The sequence below is a fragment of the Pongo abelii genome, chromosome 2 (assembly GCF_028885655.2).
Source record: "Pongo abelii isolate AG06213 chromosome 2, NHGRI_mPonAbe1-v2.0_pri, whole genome shotgun sequence".
Taxonomy (NCBI): domain Eukaryota; kingdom Metazoa; phylum Chordata; class Mammalia; order Primates; family Hominidae; genus Pongo; species Pongo abelii.
In genome coordinates this window covers 135,542,475-135,562,890 of record NC_085928.1, presented here as the reverse complement: position 1 = coordinate 135,562,890, position 20,416 = coordinate 135,542,475, and the positions used below count along the sequence as shown (strand labels likewise).

Here is a 20,416-nt window from a genome sequence, read left to right as displayed (position 1 = left end):
GACTCAAGAAAGAAAGATCAGTTAGAAACTATTGGTGGTGAATGATGTAGCTTCAATGTCAGTGGTTTCCAGTACCGGTCATTTCTTTCAGAATCATCAGTCTTGTAATTGGATTTTCCTGTTCCTTGGTCCTCCAGCTAAGATCTTTCCTGTGTCCTGGTCTTTCTTCAGTTTGCATCTTCTTCTAGCCTTCTTGCAGATTCTGTAAATCTAATATCTGTCTATCAACTTCCTATGTTTTGTTCATTTCCTTTTTTAAAAAAATTAAAATAGCCCAAGTTAGTTTATTTTTCTTACAAGAAAGTACTCTGTCTGAAACTCAAAACCCTGTTGCCAAGTCTGGCTTATTGGGCCAGGCTGACATTTCTTTTCTTGTGCCAGATTCTCCTTAAGAGACTCAAGTCTCTCCTTTGTTCAGTTATTGTCTTCTTCTACCACTTCAAAAGTGGCCAGGATACTTGCATATGCCAAAACCTCATAAAAGAAATAGCTCTACTCTTTTTCTGAATCTTCTAGTTCATATATATATTGATAAAATGATTAGGTACTATTTAGGAGGTGAGGAGAGGAAAAGTGACATCTAATCCCATGTGTTAGGAAGTTTCAAATTTCTGCTCTAATCCAATATCATAGGTATTATCACTTAATGCTCAGCACCAATGTAATGAGATGGGTACTTTTACTCAGTGAAAGACTGAAATGAAAAAAAAAAAAAGATCTTGGCTTCAGTGCAAAACTAGATTTTCTTTAGAACATCCTTCCTGGTTATGTTTATATGGAGGTCTCTGTACTGTTTATTGTCTTTAAAATAATTACAACTGTAAACTGTGGAAAGTGGATAGAAGTGCACGTGATTATTGTCTGTGGATGTGCGAATACATCGTGCTTGGTGGAGGCTAAATTGACTTCCTTTCTCTGCCGTGGAAGAACCCAGTTTTTAGTCTATTTGTGTGGTTCTCCGGATTCTCCTTTCAGAATCCAAAAAAATCTAACTAGTTGACTGATTATCTTGTTAATTAATAAATTAAATAAAATGTTTGATACCTATATGCTCTATGTTTGTTTGAGGGATTTTATCTTTTAAAAAATTATCCTTTAACAACTTGATTTTACCGAATAGGAAATATTACACTTTTAGTATCCAGTAATGTAAACATAGCTAATAAATAGCAGAGGTGGAATTTAAATCCAGATTTTCCAACTTCAAATTCAGAATTTTCCAAATTCAGATTTAGAGAGGAAAGAAGTGATAGGTAAAACAGGGGTCCTATTACTTCTGTCCAACTCTGTACATTAGTGTTCAAGTGAGCTCATTTTCTCCAATCTGTTGCCTTTGATTTTTGCTTTACAAGCTACTGAAAGATTATTATTCTGAAAAAAAATGCTTTATTTCTCTTTGTCCTTCCCCTCAGTGACTTCCATGGTCAGTTAGAAATATTTTGAACTATTGACTCCAGAATTTAATCCACCCCCAACAATTTTGCCCTCTATACCCTCCAATATTATCTCACAAGCAACACGCCTTATTCTTACTCATCTTTGTTTTCTCAGATTTAGTTTTCTCTGTTATGAGGTCTTCTTGTACTCTGTTTTGCTGAACCTAATAAACCTTGAAAAATCATTTTCAGTGAATTTTTATCTCTCCCATAAAGTTTCCCCAAATCTATCTGGCATTGGAGCCATTGTTGCCTCCTCTAAAAGTTAGCACGTGTCTGTTTAGACATTTAGCAGTTAATCTTAACAATTGTCTTTGGGGTATGTAAGCATTTGTGCATCATGTCCTTAAAGGCAATTTAGTGCGGTAGTTAAGAATACAGGTTTTGGGGCTGGACTTCCTGGCTTCAAATCCAAACTTTGCCACTTCCTTTCTCTACAATCTTGGGCAAGTTATATAAATTCTCGGTGGTTTGGTTTCTTTATCTCTAGCAAGACCATGAGAGTTCCTATGTAATTGGATTGCTGTTGGAATTACATAAGTTAATACATGTCAAGTCCTTATAGATATATTTGCTTCAAAGTTATATAAAATTGTACTGTTATTGTTGATATTATTTCTATTTTACTATTTCTTGGCTTACTTTTTTCCAACTAAATTTTAAGTTATTTGTGGAAAGAAATAATTTTTTAAAATTTGTGCAGTATTTTTTACAAATCTGATGCCTAATCACTGGGTAAAGAGGAGCTATTGACAAATGCTTTTGAGCAGGGTTTTGTGTATCAAAGGTAGTGTTTAAACAGTTGCAGCAAGGTGTGGGAAAGGTTTTTGGAAAGGTTGGATTAAGGACTGCTGCAATAATTCTAACACGTTATAATTTTTTATAGGTCTCCAATTGCAAACATTTATTGAGTACTCGTCATGTGCCTGACATAGAGATAAAACCTATTGATTCATAATGGACAAATAACCATTCCAATCTTCAGAGCATTTAACACCCAGTACAGAAAAATTAATAAATGAATAAAGAGGGGCAGTCCATTGCTGAACTTTATGTGTAGGGACAGGTTGCAGAGAGAGAGTCAGATAGTGGTGGTTTCTTGAAGGAAGTAATGCTTAAGCCTTGAACTGGAGGAGTTGGGAGGTAAAAATGGGGTATTATTCCAACCAAGCAAGTAGAGCAAACAAGGCGGAACCAACATTGCAGTGCAAGACAACCACAGTGGGTTCAGGTTTGGCTGTGGCACAAAATAAAGCTGGAGAAGTCACAGAGGTCCATCCTGCCATTTAAAAAAAAGATTTGGACCCCTTCCTACAGCCAATAGAGAATGTGTGCAGATTTGAGTTTCTAAAATAAGTCATCAGTAACTTTTTCAGACTATTGTGATTCTGTTTTGCCTCATTTTAATATTATAGAAGTAAGGATATATTTTGCACAGACAGAATTAATATGATAGTGACCCTTCCTTACCCCAAGAACAAAAAAATTTTCCAAAAACAATTGTAACAACCAATGCCAATACCTACTCCCCACTGATGTTTTCAAATTTTTCTTAACACAAAGGAATGCACTATATTTAGTTTCTAGGGTATCTCTTAGAATGTTGAATTCCATTAAGCATGCCACGGCTTTTGAGATGAATTAGCTGTCTCACTAAGAACAGGATTTGCAGAAACGAGATACATGTTAGTAAATATAGAAAGAGAATGGATGAGAAAAGAGGGATTTCAAACAAGGCCACTGCCTGGAAGAGCCACAAACTAATCAGAACCTCAAACAGTGGCAGGTGTCAGGTGAACAGATGATAAAGACTGACTGGCTGACCAAGAACTGCCAATAGCACCTTCATATTTATGGAAGAACATTATAAAATAGGAAATATGCTGTGAGAAGAGATAGTGTGATATTTTCAAAGCTGTTTTTACCTTCCCATCAAATACTTAACTTTTACTGTGCAGCATGTTATCACACTCATTGTACTGTGTCATCCTACTAAATATATAAAGTCTGATAGTTATTTGTGACTAATCACATTTAAATAAATCATGTTATGTGTTGAACTGAACTTAATTCTACCCTTTGTTTATCTGACAGGGTGCTTTTAGAAAAGTAAATTCCACAAATGTCAGAGCATAAACTTTCATTATAGAAGCTATTCACTAATATTACATAAATCGTAATCAGAAACAAAGGGCATCACATCCTAAGAAGCATCCTTTTTAATCATGTAACAAAAGAACACTACCCTAAATTTGTAAATATGTATTTCATCTTGTATTACCAAAAATTCTTGTGGTGACAAAAACTGCTGGACAAAAACTGCTATTCATGTAATTCATGAAGCAGAAATGTACTTTGATCATTAATTGCTAGAATCAACTCATATATAATCATTATATATTTAAATTTTATATAAATAAAATATATGATGTATTAAATATTTTTATGTTATGTACATATAAATATATATGTACATAATGATATATGTTTTTAAATGTCTTAGCAATGAGTACCTAAATTTTCTAATTATAAGGGACTAGCTCTCATCCTTATAAACAAGATATTTCTTTTGGATATATTGAGTAAAATATGTATATCACTGAGAATTATATTGATAAATGGCAGGTAGTGTTACTGAAACACGGTAATATGTGACATAAATATTACTGTTTTAGTTTAAAAAGTGAGTGGTCCTTTCTATCCATATGAACTGGGTTTTATTCAGCAAATTTCCTGATCTAATGCCACAGTTCATTATGAAGAAGTTCATAGTAGGATTTCTTTTTAAACTGCTCCGCTATAAATTCCTATGTGATGTGAATATCTTGGTACAAGTTTTTATTGTGATACTGAAGCATATAATATCTTGTTCAATGAATTCCTAAGCCTGACAAATAAGTGATTAAAAATAAAATTTACTTTTATTAAGTGATTAAAATAAAATTTGATTTTTATGTGATTAAATTTTTTCTACATAAAAATAAAACGAGAGGAAAAAATGGGTGGAAGTAAGAGTGGTGAAAAAAGTAAAGTTAAAAAATAAAATGAGTTCCAAGATAATGTTGACATAAAAGATGGTCTTGAGAAGTTGCTAAATGTGGCTGAAAATAAGCACAAATAACTGGTGGTTTATTTGTTTTTATGTGTCTGTTTTAAAAGAGAATTAAGAGATAACTAATAATAGTCTATTAAATGAATAAAGTTTATAAAATTTTATATTGTAAAACAAAATTGGCATGTCTTCAAAATTTACTGAAAGCCCTGAATATTATGCCACCCAACCAAAATTGTGAAGCTTTTACTACATAGACAGTTGCGATTTCCACCTTTTTTTTTTCCTGGAAGAATGTTTTATTATCAGGGCATAATCAGTGTGATCTTTAGCTAACCATGGTTTTCAATTTTGCCTATTTTTTAAAAAAACTTTTAAATTAACATCAGCTCAGCTTCATCTTTATTAACTAATTTTTGTTAAAGACTTGATGTCTTCCCATGGTATATACTATTGTCAATTTATAGCAATGGTAGCTTTGACCTATGAGTCTCCCAAAATCAAACTTTGATCAAACTTTAATACATGAAGTTCTCCCAAACCATTGCTTTTATAGTGAGAGTTCATTAGTAAATTTCTGTCCTTAAAGTTTTGCTTTTTTATTAATTTTGAATGTATTCTCAGGATAAGCATACTAAATCATTGGGATATTTTCAAGTATGTAAAAAACATATATAAGTAGTTATTCTCTTAAAATTATAGTAAATACAGCCGGGCGCTGTGGCTCATGCCTGTAATCCCAGCACTTTGGGAGGCTGAGATGGGCGGATCACCTGAGGTCAGGAGTTAGTGACCAGCCTGGCCAACATGGTGAAACCATGTCTCTGCTAAAAATACAAAAATTAGCTGGACATGGGGGTGGGCACCTGTTATCCCAGCTACTAGGAATGCTGAGGCATGAGAATTGTTTGAACCTGGAAGGTGGAGGTTGCAGTGAGCTGAGATCATACCACTGCGCTCCAGCCTGGATGAAGTAGCAAGACTCTGCCTCAAAAAAAAAAAAAAAAAAAGAAAAGAATTATAGTAAATACTTATATACGCTGCTAACATTTTTAACACCACGTTTCTTTTGTTCCTTTTCAAGTTTCAAGTTTTCATTTTCATCTAGTTGTTTTCTAATATTCAAAATTTAACAAATGTTTTTAAAAGGTCAATTATGTGCCATTGTGTCATTTAATCCCACAGCCTTCTCTCCTCCAAGGATGCTGTGTGTTCATTTTATACATAAGAAAATAGTGGTTTAACAATCAGAAAGGATCATAGTAAGTGACAGAGTAGGGGAACTTGAACATACTTTTTTTGACTTTTTTTAATATTCTACTCCACCAGCTGCTACACAGCTCAATGGCCCTTAGATATGACCTTAATGAATGCCCTATTTAAATCTGATTTTTTCTGTCACTAACCTGGGCCCCCCACCTTTATTTAATAATCTCCTGGGTACCTTGAAGAACTCTCCATACTGATATTATCCATTGAATTATCAGTCCAAGACAGAATAAGTACATGGTATCTCAACTCACTCACATGAAGACGTGAGTTTTTGCTTCACTAAGTTCCATTCTAATTTATCTTTAAAGGTTTTATTAATACTTATGTTATTACTCGGGAGATAAGTTGATGGCTTTCACATTTCAGATCAAAACCATTAGATGTTAATTTCTACTGCTCTGAAAACAATGTACTAATTTCCTTTTCATTCTAAAAACAAAATAACGCTAAGAAGTAAAACTTAAGGTCAATTGATTGAGTTTGGCAGATTTTTCACTAATTTTAGAGATAAAATCCAACAGTATCACTTCATAAATGTATTTGCAGCACCAAATTCATTGAGTTAGGAGAGTTGGGTTTAAAAATGTCCTTCTTAAGTTAGGGCTGGCAGTGAAAAGGGACTTCATGAGGAGGGTAATCATATGTCCTGGTTTGCTTAGGCCGGTCCTGGCTTATGCCTGTTGTCCCATCATTTTATCTGGTTTAGCATGTATTTGAAGTTTTCGGTTTTTAAGGACAAGTTATTATTATTTATTTTATTAAGATGAGCTGGGTTGGGTTTGATATATTTCTACTTTGTTTGCATCTCCTGCGATAATTTGAACTAGTAGTTTGTGATTCCCATGTGCAATGAAGTCATTTCTAATTTTAACATGCGGTTAAATCTGATAGACAATGACCAGCCTGTCCCTCTATTCTCAACCCTTTCCAACTCCAGTCTCCCTCCAAAGACTATGTGAATTGTGTTTGCCGATAATACAAAGACCTCTCAGTCCTCAGGGGCTGAGAACAGCTAACTCCTGCGCCAGATGCACAAAGCTGCCAAGCCACCAATGATTGCAGTTAGGAAGAAATATGAGAAGTTATGCTTTTGGTATGGGAAATATGTATGGAAAAGAGAGATGCCCAGTCCTGTTCTATAGAGAGTAGTCTGCAACTTTTTGTTATTGTTTGTATGTTTATGTCTACAACTATATTGCATTGTTTGGAAAACCTTTTTTATTTTGGAATCAACCCTTTTGGCTTCAATAACAGAGTAAAAAAAGAAATGTGTTTATTGAAATGTTAGGTACTAAATTTATAGTTATTAAAAAATGTTGATGATAACATGTAATGTGCACAAGAAGTTTGTTGACATTTACCACCCATTATGGGGACCATACACATATCACTAACCACCTGACCACCCGACGATACAAATTTGCTGAAGAAGCATCAGTGTCCACTTCAAATACTGTTTGCATTTTGTTCAAAATTAGTTAGAAATTTAGAACCAAACTATTCAAATAATGGATTAGCAATATATTTGTATTTTGAATATGTAATAAGCTATAATTATTGTGAACAATACTTGCAAAAAGGAACATATTAAAATGGATCATTACAAAAGGAGAAACTAAGCAAATTAAATAATGAGAGCCCCCCTTGTGTAGAAGACTTAATTTGAAAGTTTATAATTGCATTTGAAAGTATCTTGAGTAATGGGAAGGATGTTTTGTTAGAGCTCCCATCTTTGAGTTACTCATATATTTGAAGCACTTAAATTTGGCTACAGATTCAAAATAATCAGAATAGAGACAAATTGTTGATGCTTTTTTGTTATAGAATATTTGTCAAAGGAAATATTCTAAATAAAAGCAAAAAACCTATAAGAATATTTACATATTTCAATATAGAAATATTAAAATTGAGAACATATTTTATGTAGCATAATTTGTTTTTTGCTTATCAGACAACTCAAAGAAAATTTTGCAGTTAAAAATTTTATGGTTTACAAAAAATGTAAATTGAAAATGTTCACAATTTCTAATATGTTATTCATAAAAATGCATCTTTGAGGAAGTTTGCAGGTAGTTTTATAAAAAAGCAAAAATAATATCACCACATTGAAATAACAAATTTTCAAAATAATATTAGTGACATGGTAGTAGGGATAGAAATAGATAAGAAGCTCTTCAAAGTACATAAAGGTATGCAAAAATGCTTCCTCTGTTTATGTTTTTTCTAGACTAATTTCTTACACTGTATTTTGAAAGGTTTTACAATGCTTTTTAATATTTTCTAAATATTTTAGCATTCTTAAAATCTAAAACATCTTTGATAAAATCAGTGCAATTACTAGAAGCAGAAAGTGACTGTTATGCTATGTTTATTGTTCAGATAAGATTTAAGAAATATTTTAATGTTAGTGTACTATGTAAAATAAGTGCCAATTTTATCTTTAGAATTTCATTTTGAGAATAGGTATTGAATAGTACATTTTATTGCTTCACCAATATATTTTAAAACCAAATTTTCAATTTTTAATCATTTCAAAAATTATAATTTATTTGCATTGCTCCCATTCACTGTTAAATATCATGTTAAATATCATCTGATTTGGATGATAAATCACATGGCCTCCCTGCTCATAATGGCTAGGACCAGGAACTTGATTCTACCGTCAACTGAAGCTACTACTTTGTGTCTCTGTCCTTCCTCTGTCATAAGCATGTGCGATCTTGGGAATGAATTACATAGACTAATGTGTCTGTGAGAGCCCATTTCTCTGTAATGGAACAGTTCTTAGAGGTGGCTGGATAAGAACCCCTACACAGCTGTCTACTGCTAATTGATTTGAAGTTGAAAATAGTAGCTTTAAACTATGGTACTCTCTCTTGCTGGGAGTGGGGGAAGAGAGAGAGAGAGTCTGTGTGTGTGTGTGTTCTGAACGCGATTTAAAAATAAACAGACCTACTTTCAGGTAAGTGGTTATCAGTTTTTCTTTCCTTCTAAGATTCATATTTTAGCCAAAATAGTTTTTAAAAAGCATGTAACAAAAACATTTTAAACAAGTTGGGAGAAAAAAATATCAAGGTTGGGGAGGGAACCATAATGTATTGTAAATGTAAAAAACTATAATGCACTCACTTGAAAGATGTTTTCTTTAGCCTGAATTATTTTTATGATAGCCATAATTGGAATCCAAACAATGCAGAAAATTATTATACACCAGCCTAGAGCAACTCCCCAGTCAGGGTATGGAATTGTAAATGAAAGACCTAAAGAGATCTTAGCTCCATTCATTATAAATGAAATCAAGATGCTTTTAACAAACTCTAAATATTGAACTGTTCATTCAGATGCTCTCAGAAATCTTTGCGCTTGATCTTCCTGAGTCTTGTCAACATGGAGGACAAATACATGGACAAGGATGTCAAATAAAGAAGTACAAAGAGTGTTTCCTATACCTATTAGGGGGCAGATGGTCATAAAAAAGAAACCAAAATAGAGATCAAAAGAATACAGTGTTTATGCTGTCTATTCGCTCATTCATCCACCCACCCACCCACCAAACCAGCCATCTATTTACCTGTTTGTTCAGCTACCCATCCACCTACCCAACTATCTATCTACCTATCCATCCACTCACTCTTTCATATATCTAACTAATAGTTGATAAACGCATATTTTTAATATATTTCAATGGCAAAAAAATGAGAACCTGGCCCTGATCTTAAGTTATTTATAGTCTAATGTAGAGATTTGATGCCAAAAAATATATTTCAATATAGCTAGATTTCTGCTCATATTCCACTGCTTTGGGCAAGATGAGTTCTTTTCTGAGAATTTAGAAAATATCCTAGAGTTACTCATATGCTAATAAAGTTCTGATCTTCAGGTGTATATAGTCAGTCAAACTCTACTTAACTATTCTAGTTAATTTTAACAAATATTTATTGAATACTTAGAAGCCAGGCACTGGGGTACAGAGAAAACTGATAAAACACCACCCTTACACTCAAGCAAGGGGGTATAGGTACACATAGATTTGTTGAAAGCCACCCCACCAATTTTCTGATAGAAACATACTCAGTGTACTACAGGAATACATAGAAGTGGCATCCACCCTGACCTGAGGTGGTGGGGAGCAGTAATAGTATCAAGGAAGATCTCTGTGAAAAGTCTAAAAATATGTATGAAATTAACCAAATAAAAGAAGGGAGGGAAGGGCATTCCAGGAAGCACAAAAAGTATGAGCAGAGGCATAAAGGTGACAAACAGTGTGGTCGGAAATTATTATTTATTTTTTATTTCCATAGGTTTTGGGGGAACGGGGGTATTTGGTTACTTAAGTAATAGTAACACAAATAGTGGTGATTTGTGAGATTTTTAGTGCACCCATTACCTGAGCAGTATACACTGAACCCAATTTGTAGTCTTTTATGTCTCACGCCCTTTCCACCCTTTCCTCTGAGTCCCTATAGTCCATTGTATCATTCTTATGCCTTTGCATCCTCGTAGCTTAGCTCCCATTTAGGAGTGAGAACATAGGATGTTTGGTTTTCCATTCCTGAGTTACTTCACTTAGAGTAACAGTCTCCAGTCCCGTCCAGGTTGCTGTGAATGTCATTAATGGTATATATATATATATATATATATATATATATATATATATATATATATATATCTCACAGTTTCTTTATCCACTCGTTGATTGATGGGCATTAGGGCTGGTTCCACATTTTGCATTTGCAAATTGTGCTGCTATAAACATGTGTGTGCAAGTATCTGGGCTGCAAAAGCATAAGGGGAAAGGCATCCTGGGCAGTAGATGAACTGGAGTGGAAGGCTGGGATCTGTCATGCAAGGACTTTTATGAAATTTCAAGAAGGTTGAAAGACGATTGAAATGGTTTTAAGTGGTGGGGATGATAATGACATGGTTAGTTTTTATTCTAGATAAGGTTTTTCAACCTTAGCACTATTAACCAGATAATTATTTGTCATCTTGTGGGGGCTGGGGTGTTATCCTGTACATTATAGGATTTTCAGCAATATTTCTAGTCTATACTCTGTAGATAAGAGCAGCATTACCCAGTTGTGACATTCAAAATTGTTCTGGACATTGTCAGTGTCCCCTGAGGAGCAAAATGCCCTAAGTTGAGAACCAGTGTTTTGGATGAATCACCCAGGGGATGAACTGAAGGAAGAAAGACAAGTGGTGAAATGGGAACCAAATGCAGAAAGAATTTAGAGAGAAAAGTCCGCCAGATATGGCAGATAATTTGAGAGATACTGGGATGGAAAATATCGGAAGAAGAGAAAGAGCAAGACAAAGACAGGGAGACTGGAGGAAATCATGGGTTTAGTTTTTGAACTTGAAATTTGGGGTGCCTGAGTTACCTCCAGGCAAATGGGTCTGGCAATCAGTGGAATATGCATACCTGAAACTCCATGAAGAAGTTTGGTCTTGAAAAAAAGATTTGGGTGTTGTTAGTCAAAGTAAGGAAGGAGGTGTATAGAAAAGCAAAACAAGTGGGCCGGCAATTGAACTTTTGGGAACATAAGTAGAAGAGTATACAGCAGGAGAGAAGCTTATCAAAGATAACGAAGGATCAGGGGTTAAAAAAGAGCTGGGAGTATTATCTCAAGCTTTTTGGGAAGGAAGTGTCTTAGTAACAATGGTAAAGAAAGGGGCATTCAAATAGGAAATAAAAAATATTTTTGGAGATAGCAGTTTGAGCAGAAAATACAATACTATATGAAGACTGTTATTTTTGTTTGTAGATTTGGTGGCTGACACACAGTGCGTATTTAAAAAATGTTTGCCAGATGAATGAAAGAATAAATAAATGAATCATAATGAATTATACTGAATAAAGGATCTCTTTTAAGAAAACAAACCGGATCTGTGGGCCTAGATTATTCAAATAGTCTTTGATTATAATATTATATCAATACCATACCTAAGAAAGTGGACATAATTAATGCTTCTTCTTTGATCACTTTATGATAATACAAAATAATCTGTTAATATATATGAAGTCTTTTGAGACTCTCACAAATAGACATCCCAGGGCTATATTTTTATGATGTTCCTTTTCATAGCAGTATGCACAAGTAGATAGCTGAATTAAGCCAGTGACAAAATAAGTGCAATGTGTAATTGGACTCATTTAATTTATAAATGATCATTTGTGTGTCTTGAAACATGCCAAGTTGTGTCTAGAAGACTGTGAACAGCTGTCTCATACAGTTAATGGCTTTTCTCACCAAAAATGTAAAAAGTGGATATTAAACTCATCACCAGCAGAATGTGTTCTAGATATCAAAGAGGGAAAAAATGTTTTCTTGTGTGAAATTTTAATGTAATTGGTATGGATTTCAAGATTTAAAAAAAAATGTATTTCAGGGTGCTCAGTTTAGTTAATATCAATTGGCAATTCTAAGAATTATTAAAATAAGATGTTAATTTCAGTTGAATTAATAAAGCTCTAGCACTTATAGCCTTTGCCTGTTTATCTGCTTATTCCACAAGTTGAGAGTGTCATGCTAAATACTACAGAAATTCATTTCCCAAGATTCAAGCACAATTTAAAGAAATTAGTCATGTACTCTCCTTGTCAATGTTGGGAAAAAGGAGCTAAGCAAAATGCTGGCAATTTACAAAATACTGCATTATGTTTTATTCCTAAGAAGATATTTATTATTTGTATTTACTATCAGAAAGTACACATTTAACATTTCAAATGTTATTATGTTTATTCCTATTGCACATCTTTGATATATAATAAAATATATGTAATCTGTTCAGAAGTTGTCTAGGTCTTACCAAAGAATAAATTCACTCTCTCTTTGTAATTAAATTAACATCCTAACTCCATTGGGATATATGTTTTCAACAACTTTAAAAAATTGAAAAGAGTGGTGTGTGATTCTCAATCAAGATATTATGATTTGATACTATTAATCAAATACTATTAATACACCACTGGCTACCATAAGGCATAAATAATAAATTATAGTCCTTATGCTCAGATATTTCCAAGTCCGTTGGTGAGAAGGATCCCTATATAAATTAATAAGAGGACAATAAAATGCTGAGCACCATTAAGTTCGGTGCAAATGTGGAAAGCATTTAAGGAAAGGAGAGACCCATGGGAATTAAGGAAGCCAAAAGAGACTTATGGCAGATATGGTGTTCTTCCTATTTTTGTTGATGTTGGTAATACTCCAAAGAGAAATTTTTCCTCTGTATGGGTAGAAAAGACAGGAAAAGAGGGGTTGAATTTGCCTTTCACAGGAGCTCAATGTTAAAGCAAGGGATCAAGAGATGTCAGGTCTTTAATATTTCTGGATCCCAGGGATATTTTTCATACTTTCCTTGTTCAGTAAACAAAATCACAGGGATATATGTATGTCTATATCTATCTATATTTATGTCTATAGCTGTATCTGTCTCTCCTGTCCATATATAGTATATAAATATAGACTACACACTTCACATATATATTCATATTATAATATTCATAAATATATGTGTGCAAAGTATAAATATATATGTATAGCCATAAAGGAGTAAATAAATATGTAAAATATATATTACACCTTCTCAGTTCCCATCCCTTAGCTGCTTTGGCAATAGCTTTTAAAGCAGTATGCATTTTTTACTTAAAAAGATTCACGATGATTGCCCTCACATGCAAACCAAGTCTTTTTAGTGCTTAGAGGTTACTAATGAAAATAAATCACTAAAACATGCTTTTCTCATTTAGGAAAATAATTTCTACTTCTTAAGGAAAATGTTATTTTACTTTCTGAGGCCAAGGAGGTATGTTTATCTAGAAAGTAATGCTGATAAATTTAAGAAAATGCTTGGATCATTTTAAAATGAAGTAGGTTCTTCTAAACAAAGCTAATTTAGTCTTTGGGATTTTCATAGGGTTTCTAACACTCACTCAGAGATTGACTATTACATTGTAAACATTGTAAAGCATTCAAACAAGTCATGTAGACTACCTTAAATTATCCAAGATATTTGAATTCTCCTGCAGAATTAAGCAAATGATTGTGCCTTCACATCTGCTATGAATACACAGCACAGCTCCGTTTACTAGATTCTGAACAAAAATCAGCTTTGCATAGAGGGAGGTGTATTGTCAATGGTAGCATGAAACTTAACAGGGAGGCACTGCCTGTTCACTCCTTTTGCCAAGAAGAGAATTCAGACAGGATTCATGTGCCTTTTAAAGATCTGGCAGGACCATTCCTGGGAGAGTTATAGGTACCTTTTGAGTTATCCTTCCTCAGTGTAATGTGTAGTCCCTAGGTAAGCCCTCAAGTGGGCTTTGGGAAGAGATTTTTTTGGGGGGGTGAAATACTGCATAAACCAAGGCTAGATATTTGGCTTGAGAGGCCTGCATTTCAGAGTTCCTTTTGTCAAAAGTCACTGAGTGACCTTAGACAATTTATATACTCTTTTCTGGTCTTCTCTTTGTACAATGTGAAGTTTAAATTAGGCAGTCTGCAAGATCTCTTCCCATTCTAATAAAATGTTATTTAGAATTTCTTATTTATTTCTAGGAAAGCCATTTAATTTCCATTTATTTCTAGGAAATATTTTGTGAGTGAAGAGATTTGCCATCACATTTTAAAATTAAGAGAGAAAGATCAGAGATGGACCAGCAGCACAAGGCTCTCAATGTTTTTTTTCTTTCTTCTACTTTTTTCTTTTTCAATTATGTGATTCTCTCCAAAGTGATATTACCGAAATGCATAAAATGAAATTGTATCCTTCCAATTGTATACCTAGCTGTGGGATGATTAACATCCTAATTGTTACATAGGACTTAGTAAGAAAATAACACAAAAACCCTACCACCAGGGTGAATAAAGCCTTCTTTTTGGTGCTTCAATCTCATTGAAGTGTAAGATGTAAGAGAATTCATTTTCATATTTTATCTTCTTGTGCATCACACTTTCTGAATGCCCATTTAAAAAAAATACATTGCTTTCATCAAGATTGTCCTTTTACTCCTGAAATTCTGTTGTGGAGGGTTCTGACACATTGTAAAATGGCTGCTTTAGTGTTACAGCAGGTTAAGTTTCATAAACCTATCAGTAAAAAAAAAAATTTGATTAGAAAAACTGGGCTGTCACATATGTTCAAATAGGAGTCATTCATATTTCCCAGTGAATCAAATGAGAGATAAAAATGAAGGATGATGGTGAGAATACAAAGTAGATTCCTCTGACAGCACCATCTGGGCAGAGCCCTGTTAATATTGGACCCTGAAAGTATGATGACCTTTTTGCATTAGTGCTGACAGCTTCCTTCTTCACATCCATGTGAAACTGAAATTAGGAAGATGTTTGCATACTATCCAATATTCAAATATTTTTATTTCAATAATGCCTAGTTGATGCCACTATCCTTAGCCTTCATCTAGGTTGTTTCAGTTCTCCTATACAGTCATAAATGCATGATGTCCCATTGACCACATATTTTCATTAGTTTTCTACATACGTTTATGCTTCTCATTTTTTAAAGTACATGAGAGAAAGGTATTGTGGGTGAAAAGAAAAGACATAGTTTCCACCCATAATGACTTACACTGGGGAGGCAGGAGAAAAACATATACAATGATAAAAATGCAAGAGCAAAATGTGAGTATGACAGTCACAGAACAGACGCCATGTAGAAGTGCATGATTTATTTCCAAATAGGTTTGCTAACACCAAGTATTTTGATTTAAAAGATGGAGAGCCTACTTGTCTGTTGATTGGAATAGTCAGGGCAGGCTTCATGGAAGAGGTGGGGCTGGAGGAAGCATTGAAAGATGTGAAGGATTGGGATAAACTAAAGAGGCAGGATGGTGTGAACAAAGGCAATATTTCTCAAGGCGTAGTCTCTGTACCACTGCTGATATGCACAGTAGACAGATGTAACATTAAATAATGTTGAACCATCAGTGAGAAAGTTTTCTCTTTCCAATTCTCTTCAAAACTTCTTTTACTCAGGAAAAAATAGACCTCAGTCTGATATTTTAACTCCTTGCTTTACTTGCTAACTAGCCAGTTCCTCCTCATTCCCCCTATTCTTTAACACATAGCCAGTAGGCCTCAGGCTCCAAGACTGTGTCAGACAACAGTAACTATAATAAAATTGATTTCAGGTTGCATTTATTTTTTAGTTCTCTTAATCTTACGGAAAGTCATGCTGGATTTCCATTTAAAATTGTGGTATGAAATCTTTTAATCAAATAAATGTATTTAAGGAAAACCTTAGGCAACTTAAGGAAAAGTAGAGACAAGTAATAGTACTAGTGTTAGGACAAAATTTGTTTGGGTAGTATGTTAATCACTGAATTTGGGAGAACACTGAGGATGGTAGGTAGCTCCATGTGATAACAAGGAGAGTCATGATGGACAGTAGCCAGAGTAAGATCAGAAAGACTGGTTGGTTGTGAATAGGTCAGAAGATCAGGGAATGCTAGACTCATGAGCTTTATTCATGGTGTTCCTTCTCTTGGGATTACATTATCACCTCTTTTATCCAGATAGTAATAGCTGTGGTTTATTGATTCCTTCTCAGATTTCACGTATTTATTAAGCATCTTAAATGTGATTATTACATCTTTCATCACAACTACATTAAGAGAAAGGTATTAGCTTGATTTTAAGAGTGAATATTTTCACCAAAGGTCTCACAGCTAATAGCTAATAGAGCTGGGTTTGAAACCCAGACCCACTTGACTCCAAAACTTCTATTCTTCATCATGCCTGGCAACCCTCTTTATCTTCAAGCCCCAATGTAAATACCAGCTTTTTCTGTGTGAGCCCCACTTTCCAACAGATGGTTGATGTCCTCTTTGGCCTTCACGCAGCCAGCACTATGTATTTATGGGTAGTAATTTATTCTTCTCTTCATTAGAATTTACTTGGCCATTTACTGACTAGTTTATAAATCCTGAAAAGGCCTGTTCACATGTCTCAAGGCATCTAGCACTGTATTTGTCTCATGGTTGGGGCTCATATTGTTTGAATTGAGCTAAATTTTCTTCTTTTGCCTTAGCTTATCACAGAAGTACAGAAGTACAGCTGCACCACCTCGGAGTGGAAGTGGGAACAGGAGCTCTGGCAAAGATAATTCAGGAACTACTTGGAAAGGATTTGCCTTTGTCAGACTCCAAGAATCTAATTAATTAATTTTGAGCATATCAGCAATTCTTCAGTTAAATCACGTTGTATTTTTTGTATAGCTGGGTTTTGTAACATCTGGGTTAAGTAGCACAAAAATGGATGCCTAATAATTATAGACTTTTGGGGTCTCATAAGGGAATCTTAAAGAATATCTCATCCAACTCCTTTATTTTTTCAACGAGAAAACTGAAGACTAAGGGAGTTTCATGATTTGATAAAGCCACAGAGCAAGTTTAGGGCAGGTCTTTAATTAAAAGTCTCTAAATTTCTCATTAATTATCTTCTATATTGATGGCTTTGAGCTTGGAGATCATAGACTCCTTCTTTGCACCCAATGTAGGAATCTCTACAGCATCCTTTACTGATGTTAACAAGTGCTGCTTGTGCACATGGAACAGGAACTCATTGCCTTTACGAGTAATCTATTTCTCTCAAATTAAAGAGGATATTTCCTCTATTAAACCTAAGAGAACATTGCAATCCTATGTTTTTTAATAGGAGTGTTCTAGGACTCTGTTTTTGAACTTGTCCCCTTTTCCATCCATATGCACCTCATTCTGTGATCCCATCAGTCTCAAGCCTTTAAATACATCTCTAAACTGAGGACTTTGAAATTTGTATCTCTGGAACAGCCTCTTCTCTTTTGAACTCGAGGCCCATGTATAACTGCTTACTGGGTATTTCCCCCCTAGGATGTCTAGTAGGCATTTGTGATTAATATCAAAAAACAAAGCCTTGATTTCTCTTTCCGACCAAAATGCTTCCCCCATCCCCCAGTTTTCTTCAGCTCTTGAATTGAGACTTTATTTTTTCTAGTTGCTTGGGCCAAAAACCAGAAGTCATCTTGATGTGTCTTTACTGGCCTGGGGTACTATTTCAGTCATCTGTTTATTGCATCTCAACTCAGAATGCAGTCTTCAGTATATGCTCAGTGATAATGGAATTCCTTTAAGTATTTCCCCTTTAAAGAGAGCATAATGTTAATCGTTCTCAGTAGAGGGTGCTAGAGGGACAGTAGAGGAGGAAAAGGCTTTGCAGCCTTTTTCAGAATGGTCCTGGTATTGGCCGCGTGGGTAGGAGGACATCTAGTGAAGTCTACTCCAGTTTCAAGCTCAAAACATAGTCCCTCTGCAAGCCTGCAGCTTCAGCATGGCCACAGCCTCTCCTCAGCCTTCTTGACACAGAAACCAGAGGTAGGCATGGCTAGCACCCACTGAAGTGCTCCTATTGCTGACAGCACCTGGGCTTCTACCACCCCCGCCTGCCCATGGGATTAGTTGCTGATCATCTGCTCTGGGCTGGCACTCAGCACTCTAGAGGGTGATGGCCTATTGCTGGCCCAGTAACTCCAGACCACCTCTGGCCTGGCTATACCTATGTAATTCTCTACGACGTTGGGAGCTGAACTGCACTTTCTCTAAGTTTGCCCTTCCTTGGATTTTTTCCCTAAGCCCTAGGATAATATATAGTTACTCTTTTATCAGAGTTAATAATTCTCTATATTAAATGTTGTCTGTTTAATTTACCATGTGATATCTTTATCCAGATTGGATCTAGATTGCTATAGGACCATCCCATAGCTGCTAGGAGCATTGGCCACAAAACACATAGCTGTCCCCTTCCTTGGATAATTGCCCTTCATTAGTGGGTGCTGCCTAGCTCAGGAGGTTAGCCACCTTTTCCTCCTCTCCCACCTATGGGCTAGAGCCAATGACTAACCGATAAAAGCCAGCTCCTTTGACTTAAGGCAAGGACAATTCTGTGGGTACATTTTGCCTCCTAACTTCCCCTGTGGATCAGGCCAAGGCTAAACTTTACCAGAAACCATGTCTTTTCTCAGCTTTCTCTCTCCTTCTCAATCCTACTTCCCTTATTCTCTTATGTGTCTTTCCTGAGAGTATTCCCTCAATAAACTGGGCATATCCTAGCCTTTGCCTCAGGCTTTGCATCTGGGGAACCTGACATTAGACATGTACCAAGGACACAGTGCTAGAATATAGTGAAGTTAGTAATTATACCAAATCTGTCTAACTCCAAATCTCGTGCTCTCTAACCAGCATTGTCTCATAGTTAAGATAATCTTTCACCTTCAACATGTTCTCCCGAATCCAGTATGTCTTCCATGCTGAGCCACCTTGGCCTGGAGAAAGGTCTGCCATTAGATCAGACTGAAATGTGTGATTATTGATGCAACAATATCTAAGGCCTGTGCCCACTGTTGCCATAGGTCTGCATGCCCATTATCTATTTCATGGAGGCTTACACATACCCTGTTGTTACTGGCTTGGGCCTGTATCTCTTCCCTAGAATGTGGGCCAGCATTCTAATTGGAGCTCTACCTTTCCAGTTCCTTGAAGTGAGTCTGCATGTCTAGCTAAATCGCACTGCTATTCTCCCATCAGGTTTATTTGGGGTAGACTAGTTCTCCATTTCCTGGGAATTGTGCACTGGCATTTACTAAGGTACAGAAACTAAGATGATATCTTGACACTTGAATGCCTTTTAGGTAAATATTCTATGAGTGGGGGCCATAACAGTTTATTTATAATTTCTGCCACCACACACTAGCACTTATTGGGGAACGGGGTAGAGGCAATTGAAGTGTTGCTCAGAGACCTGGGAGAACCATGAGGACCTAGATTTATGAGAGATTGAAAGATTGAAAGATTGAAATATAATTGGGCCAATGCTATGTGAGAACAGCTTCTTTCAACCGATTTCTATTTTCAGATGCTCTAAAACACAGTGAAAGATTCAGCAGACAAGTCAACAGGTCTTGGATCTAATTGTCTCTTTTCCATGATCCCAGCTTTTATTTTGATTTTGTGGTTTGTTTTTGACCATTGCATGCAGATCCCTTTGGGGATTTCTTAGCCTACTCAATGCTATCTACTAGAGTATGACTCCAAATTTCCCATATGACTCCAATTACTTGACAGCCAACAACTTTTTCTCTCCCTTTCTCAAAAAAACAAACAAACCAATAAATGAAAGACTGGTATTCTTGCTAGTAGGCTCTCCTTTCTGCAGAGAGACAATTTACCCACGTGAAAGGTGATTACACTCTTCGGCATAGCCATGTTTTCTTTGTGGCTGGATGAAGTACATCTGTAGCTAATTCCGTCACATTTTTAGTGTCCCACAGTTAGATGAAGTTATTAGCCATTTCTACAGAGTGTCAGCAACTGCAAATAGAAATGTGCCTTTGAAGGCAGCTGGATCCAACTGGGAATTGAAAAATTAATAGGAATTTAGAATAATGGGCATGTTTGCAATGAACCATTTATGGGTCCAAGAAACCTAGTTCCTCTGGTAATTTGAATAAGTAGTTTTGCTAACAAAGTTTGTCTATTAAGTGAACCTGCTGGATGTACCTATCATTCACAAACAACTCGAATTATCACTTTCCCATTAAATTTTACCCTTTCCCCTTAGCTTGCTGGTTTGTGGAATTGATTCTCTCCATTCTAGGC

At 35.3% G+C, this 20,416-nt stretch overlaps 1 protein-coding gene and 1 long non-coding RNA gene across 9 annotated transcripts in view; one reads left to right on the top strand and one right to left on the bottom strand.

The window, feature by feature from the left end:
* The window catches only part of KCNH8 (potassium voltage-gated channel subfamily H member 8), a 395,129-nt gene that overhangs the window by 49,421 nt on the left and 325,292 nt on the right, over positions 1-20,416 (top strand). The gene's annotated exons all lie outside the window — the stretch shown is intronic.
* On the bottom strand, positions 17,732-19,113 carry LOC129058621 (uncharacterized). The gene is made up of 2 exons (XR_008523870.1): positions 19,031-19,113; positions 17,732-17,904 (listed from the first exon to the last, which is right to left on the bottom strand). It is a non-coding gene; the product is annotated as an uncharacterized LOC129058621 (long non-coding RNA).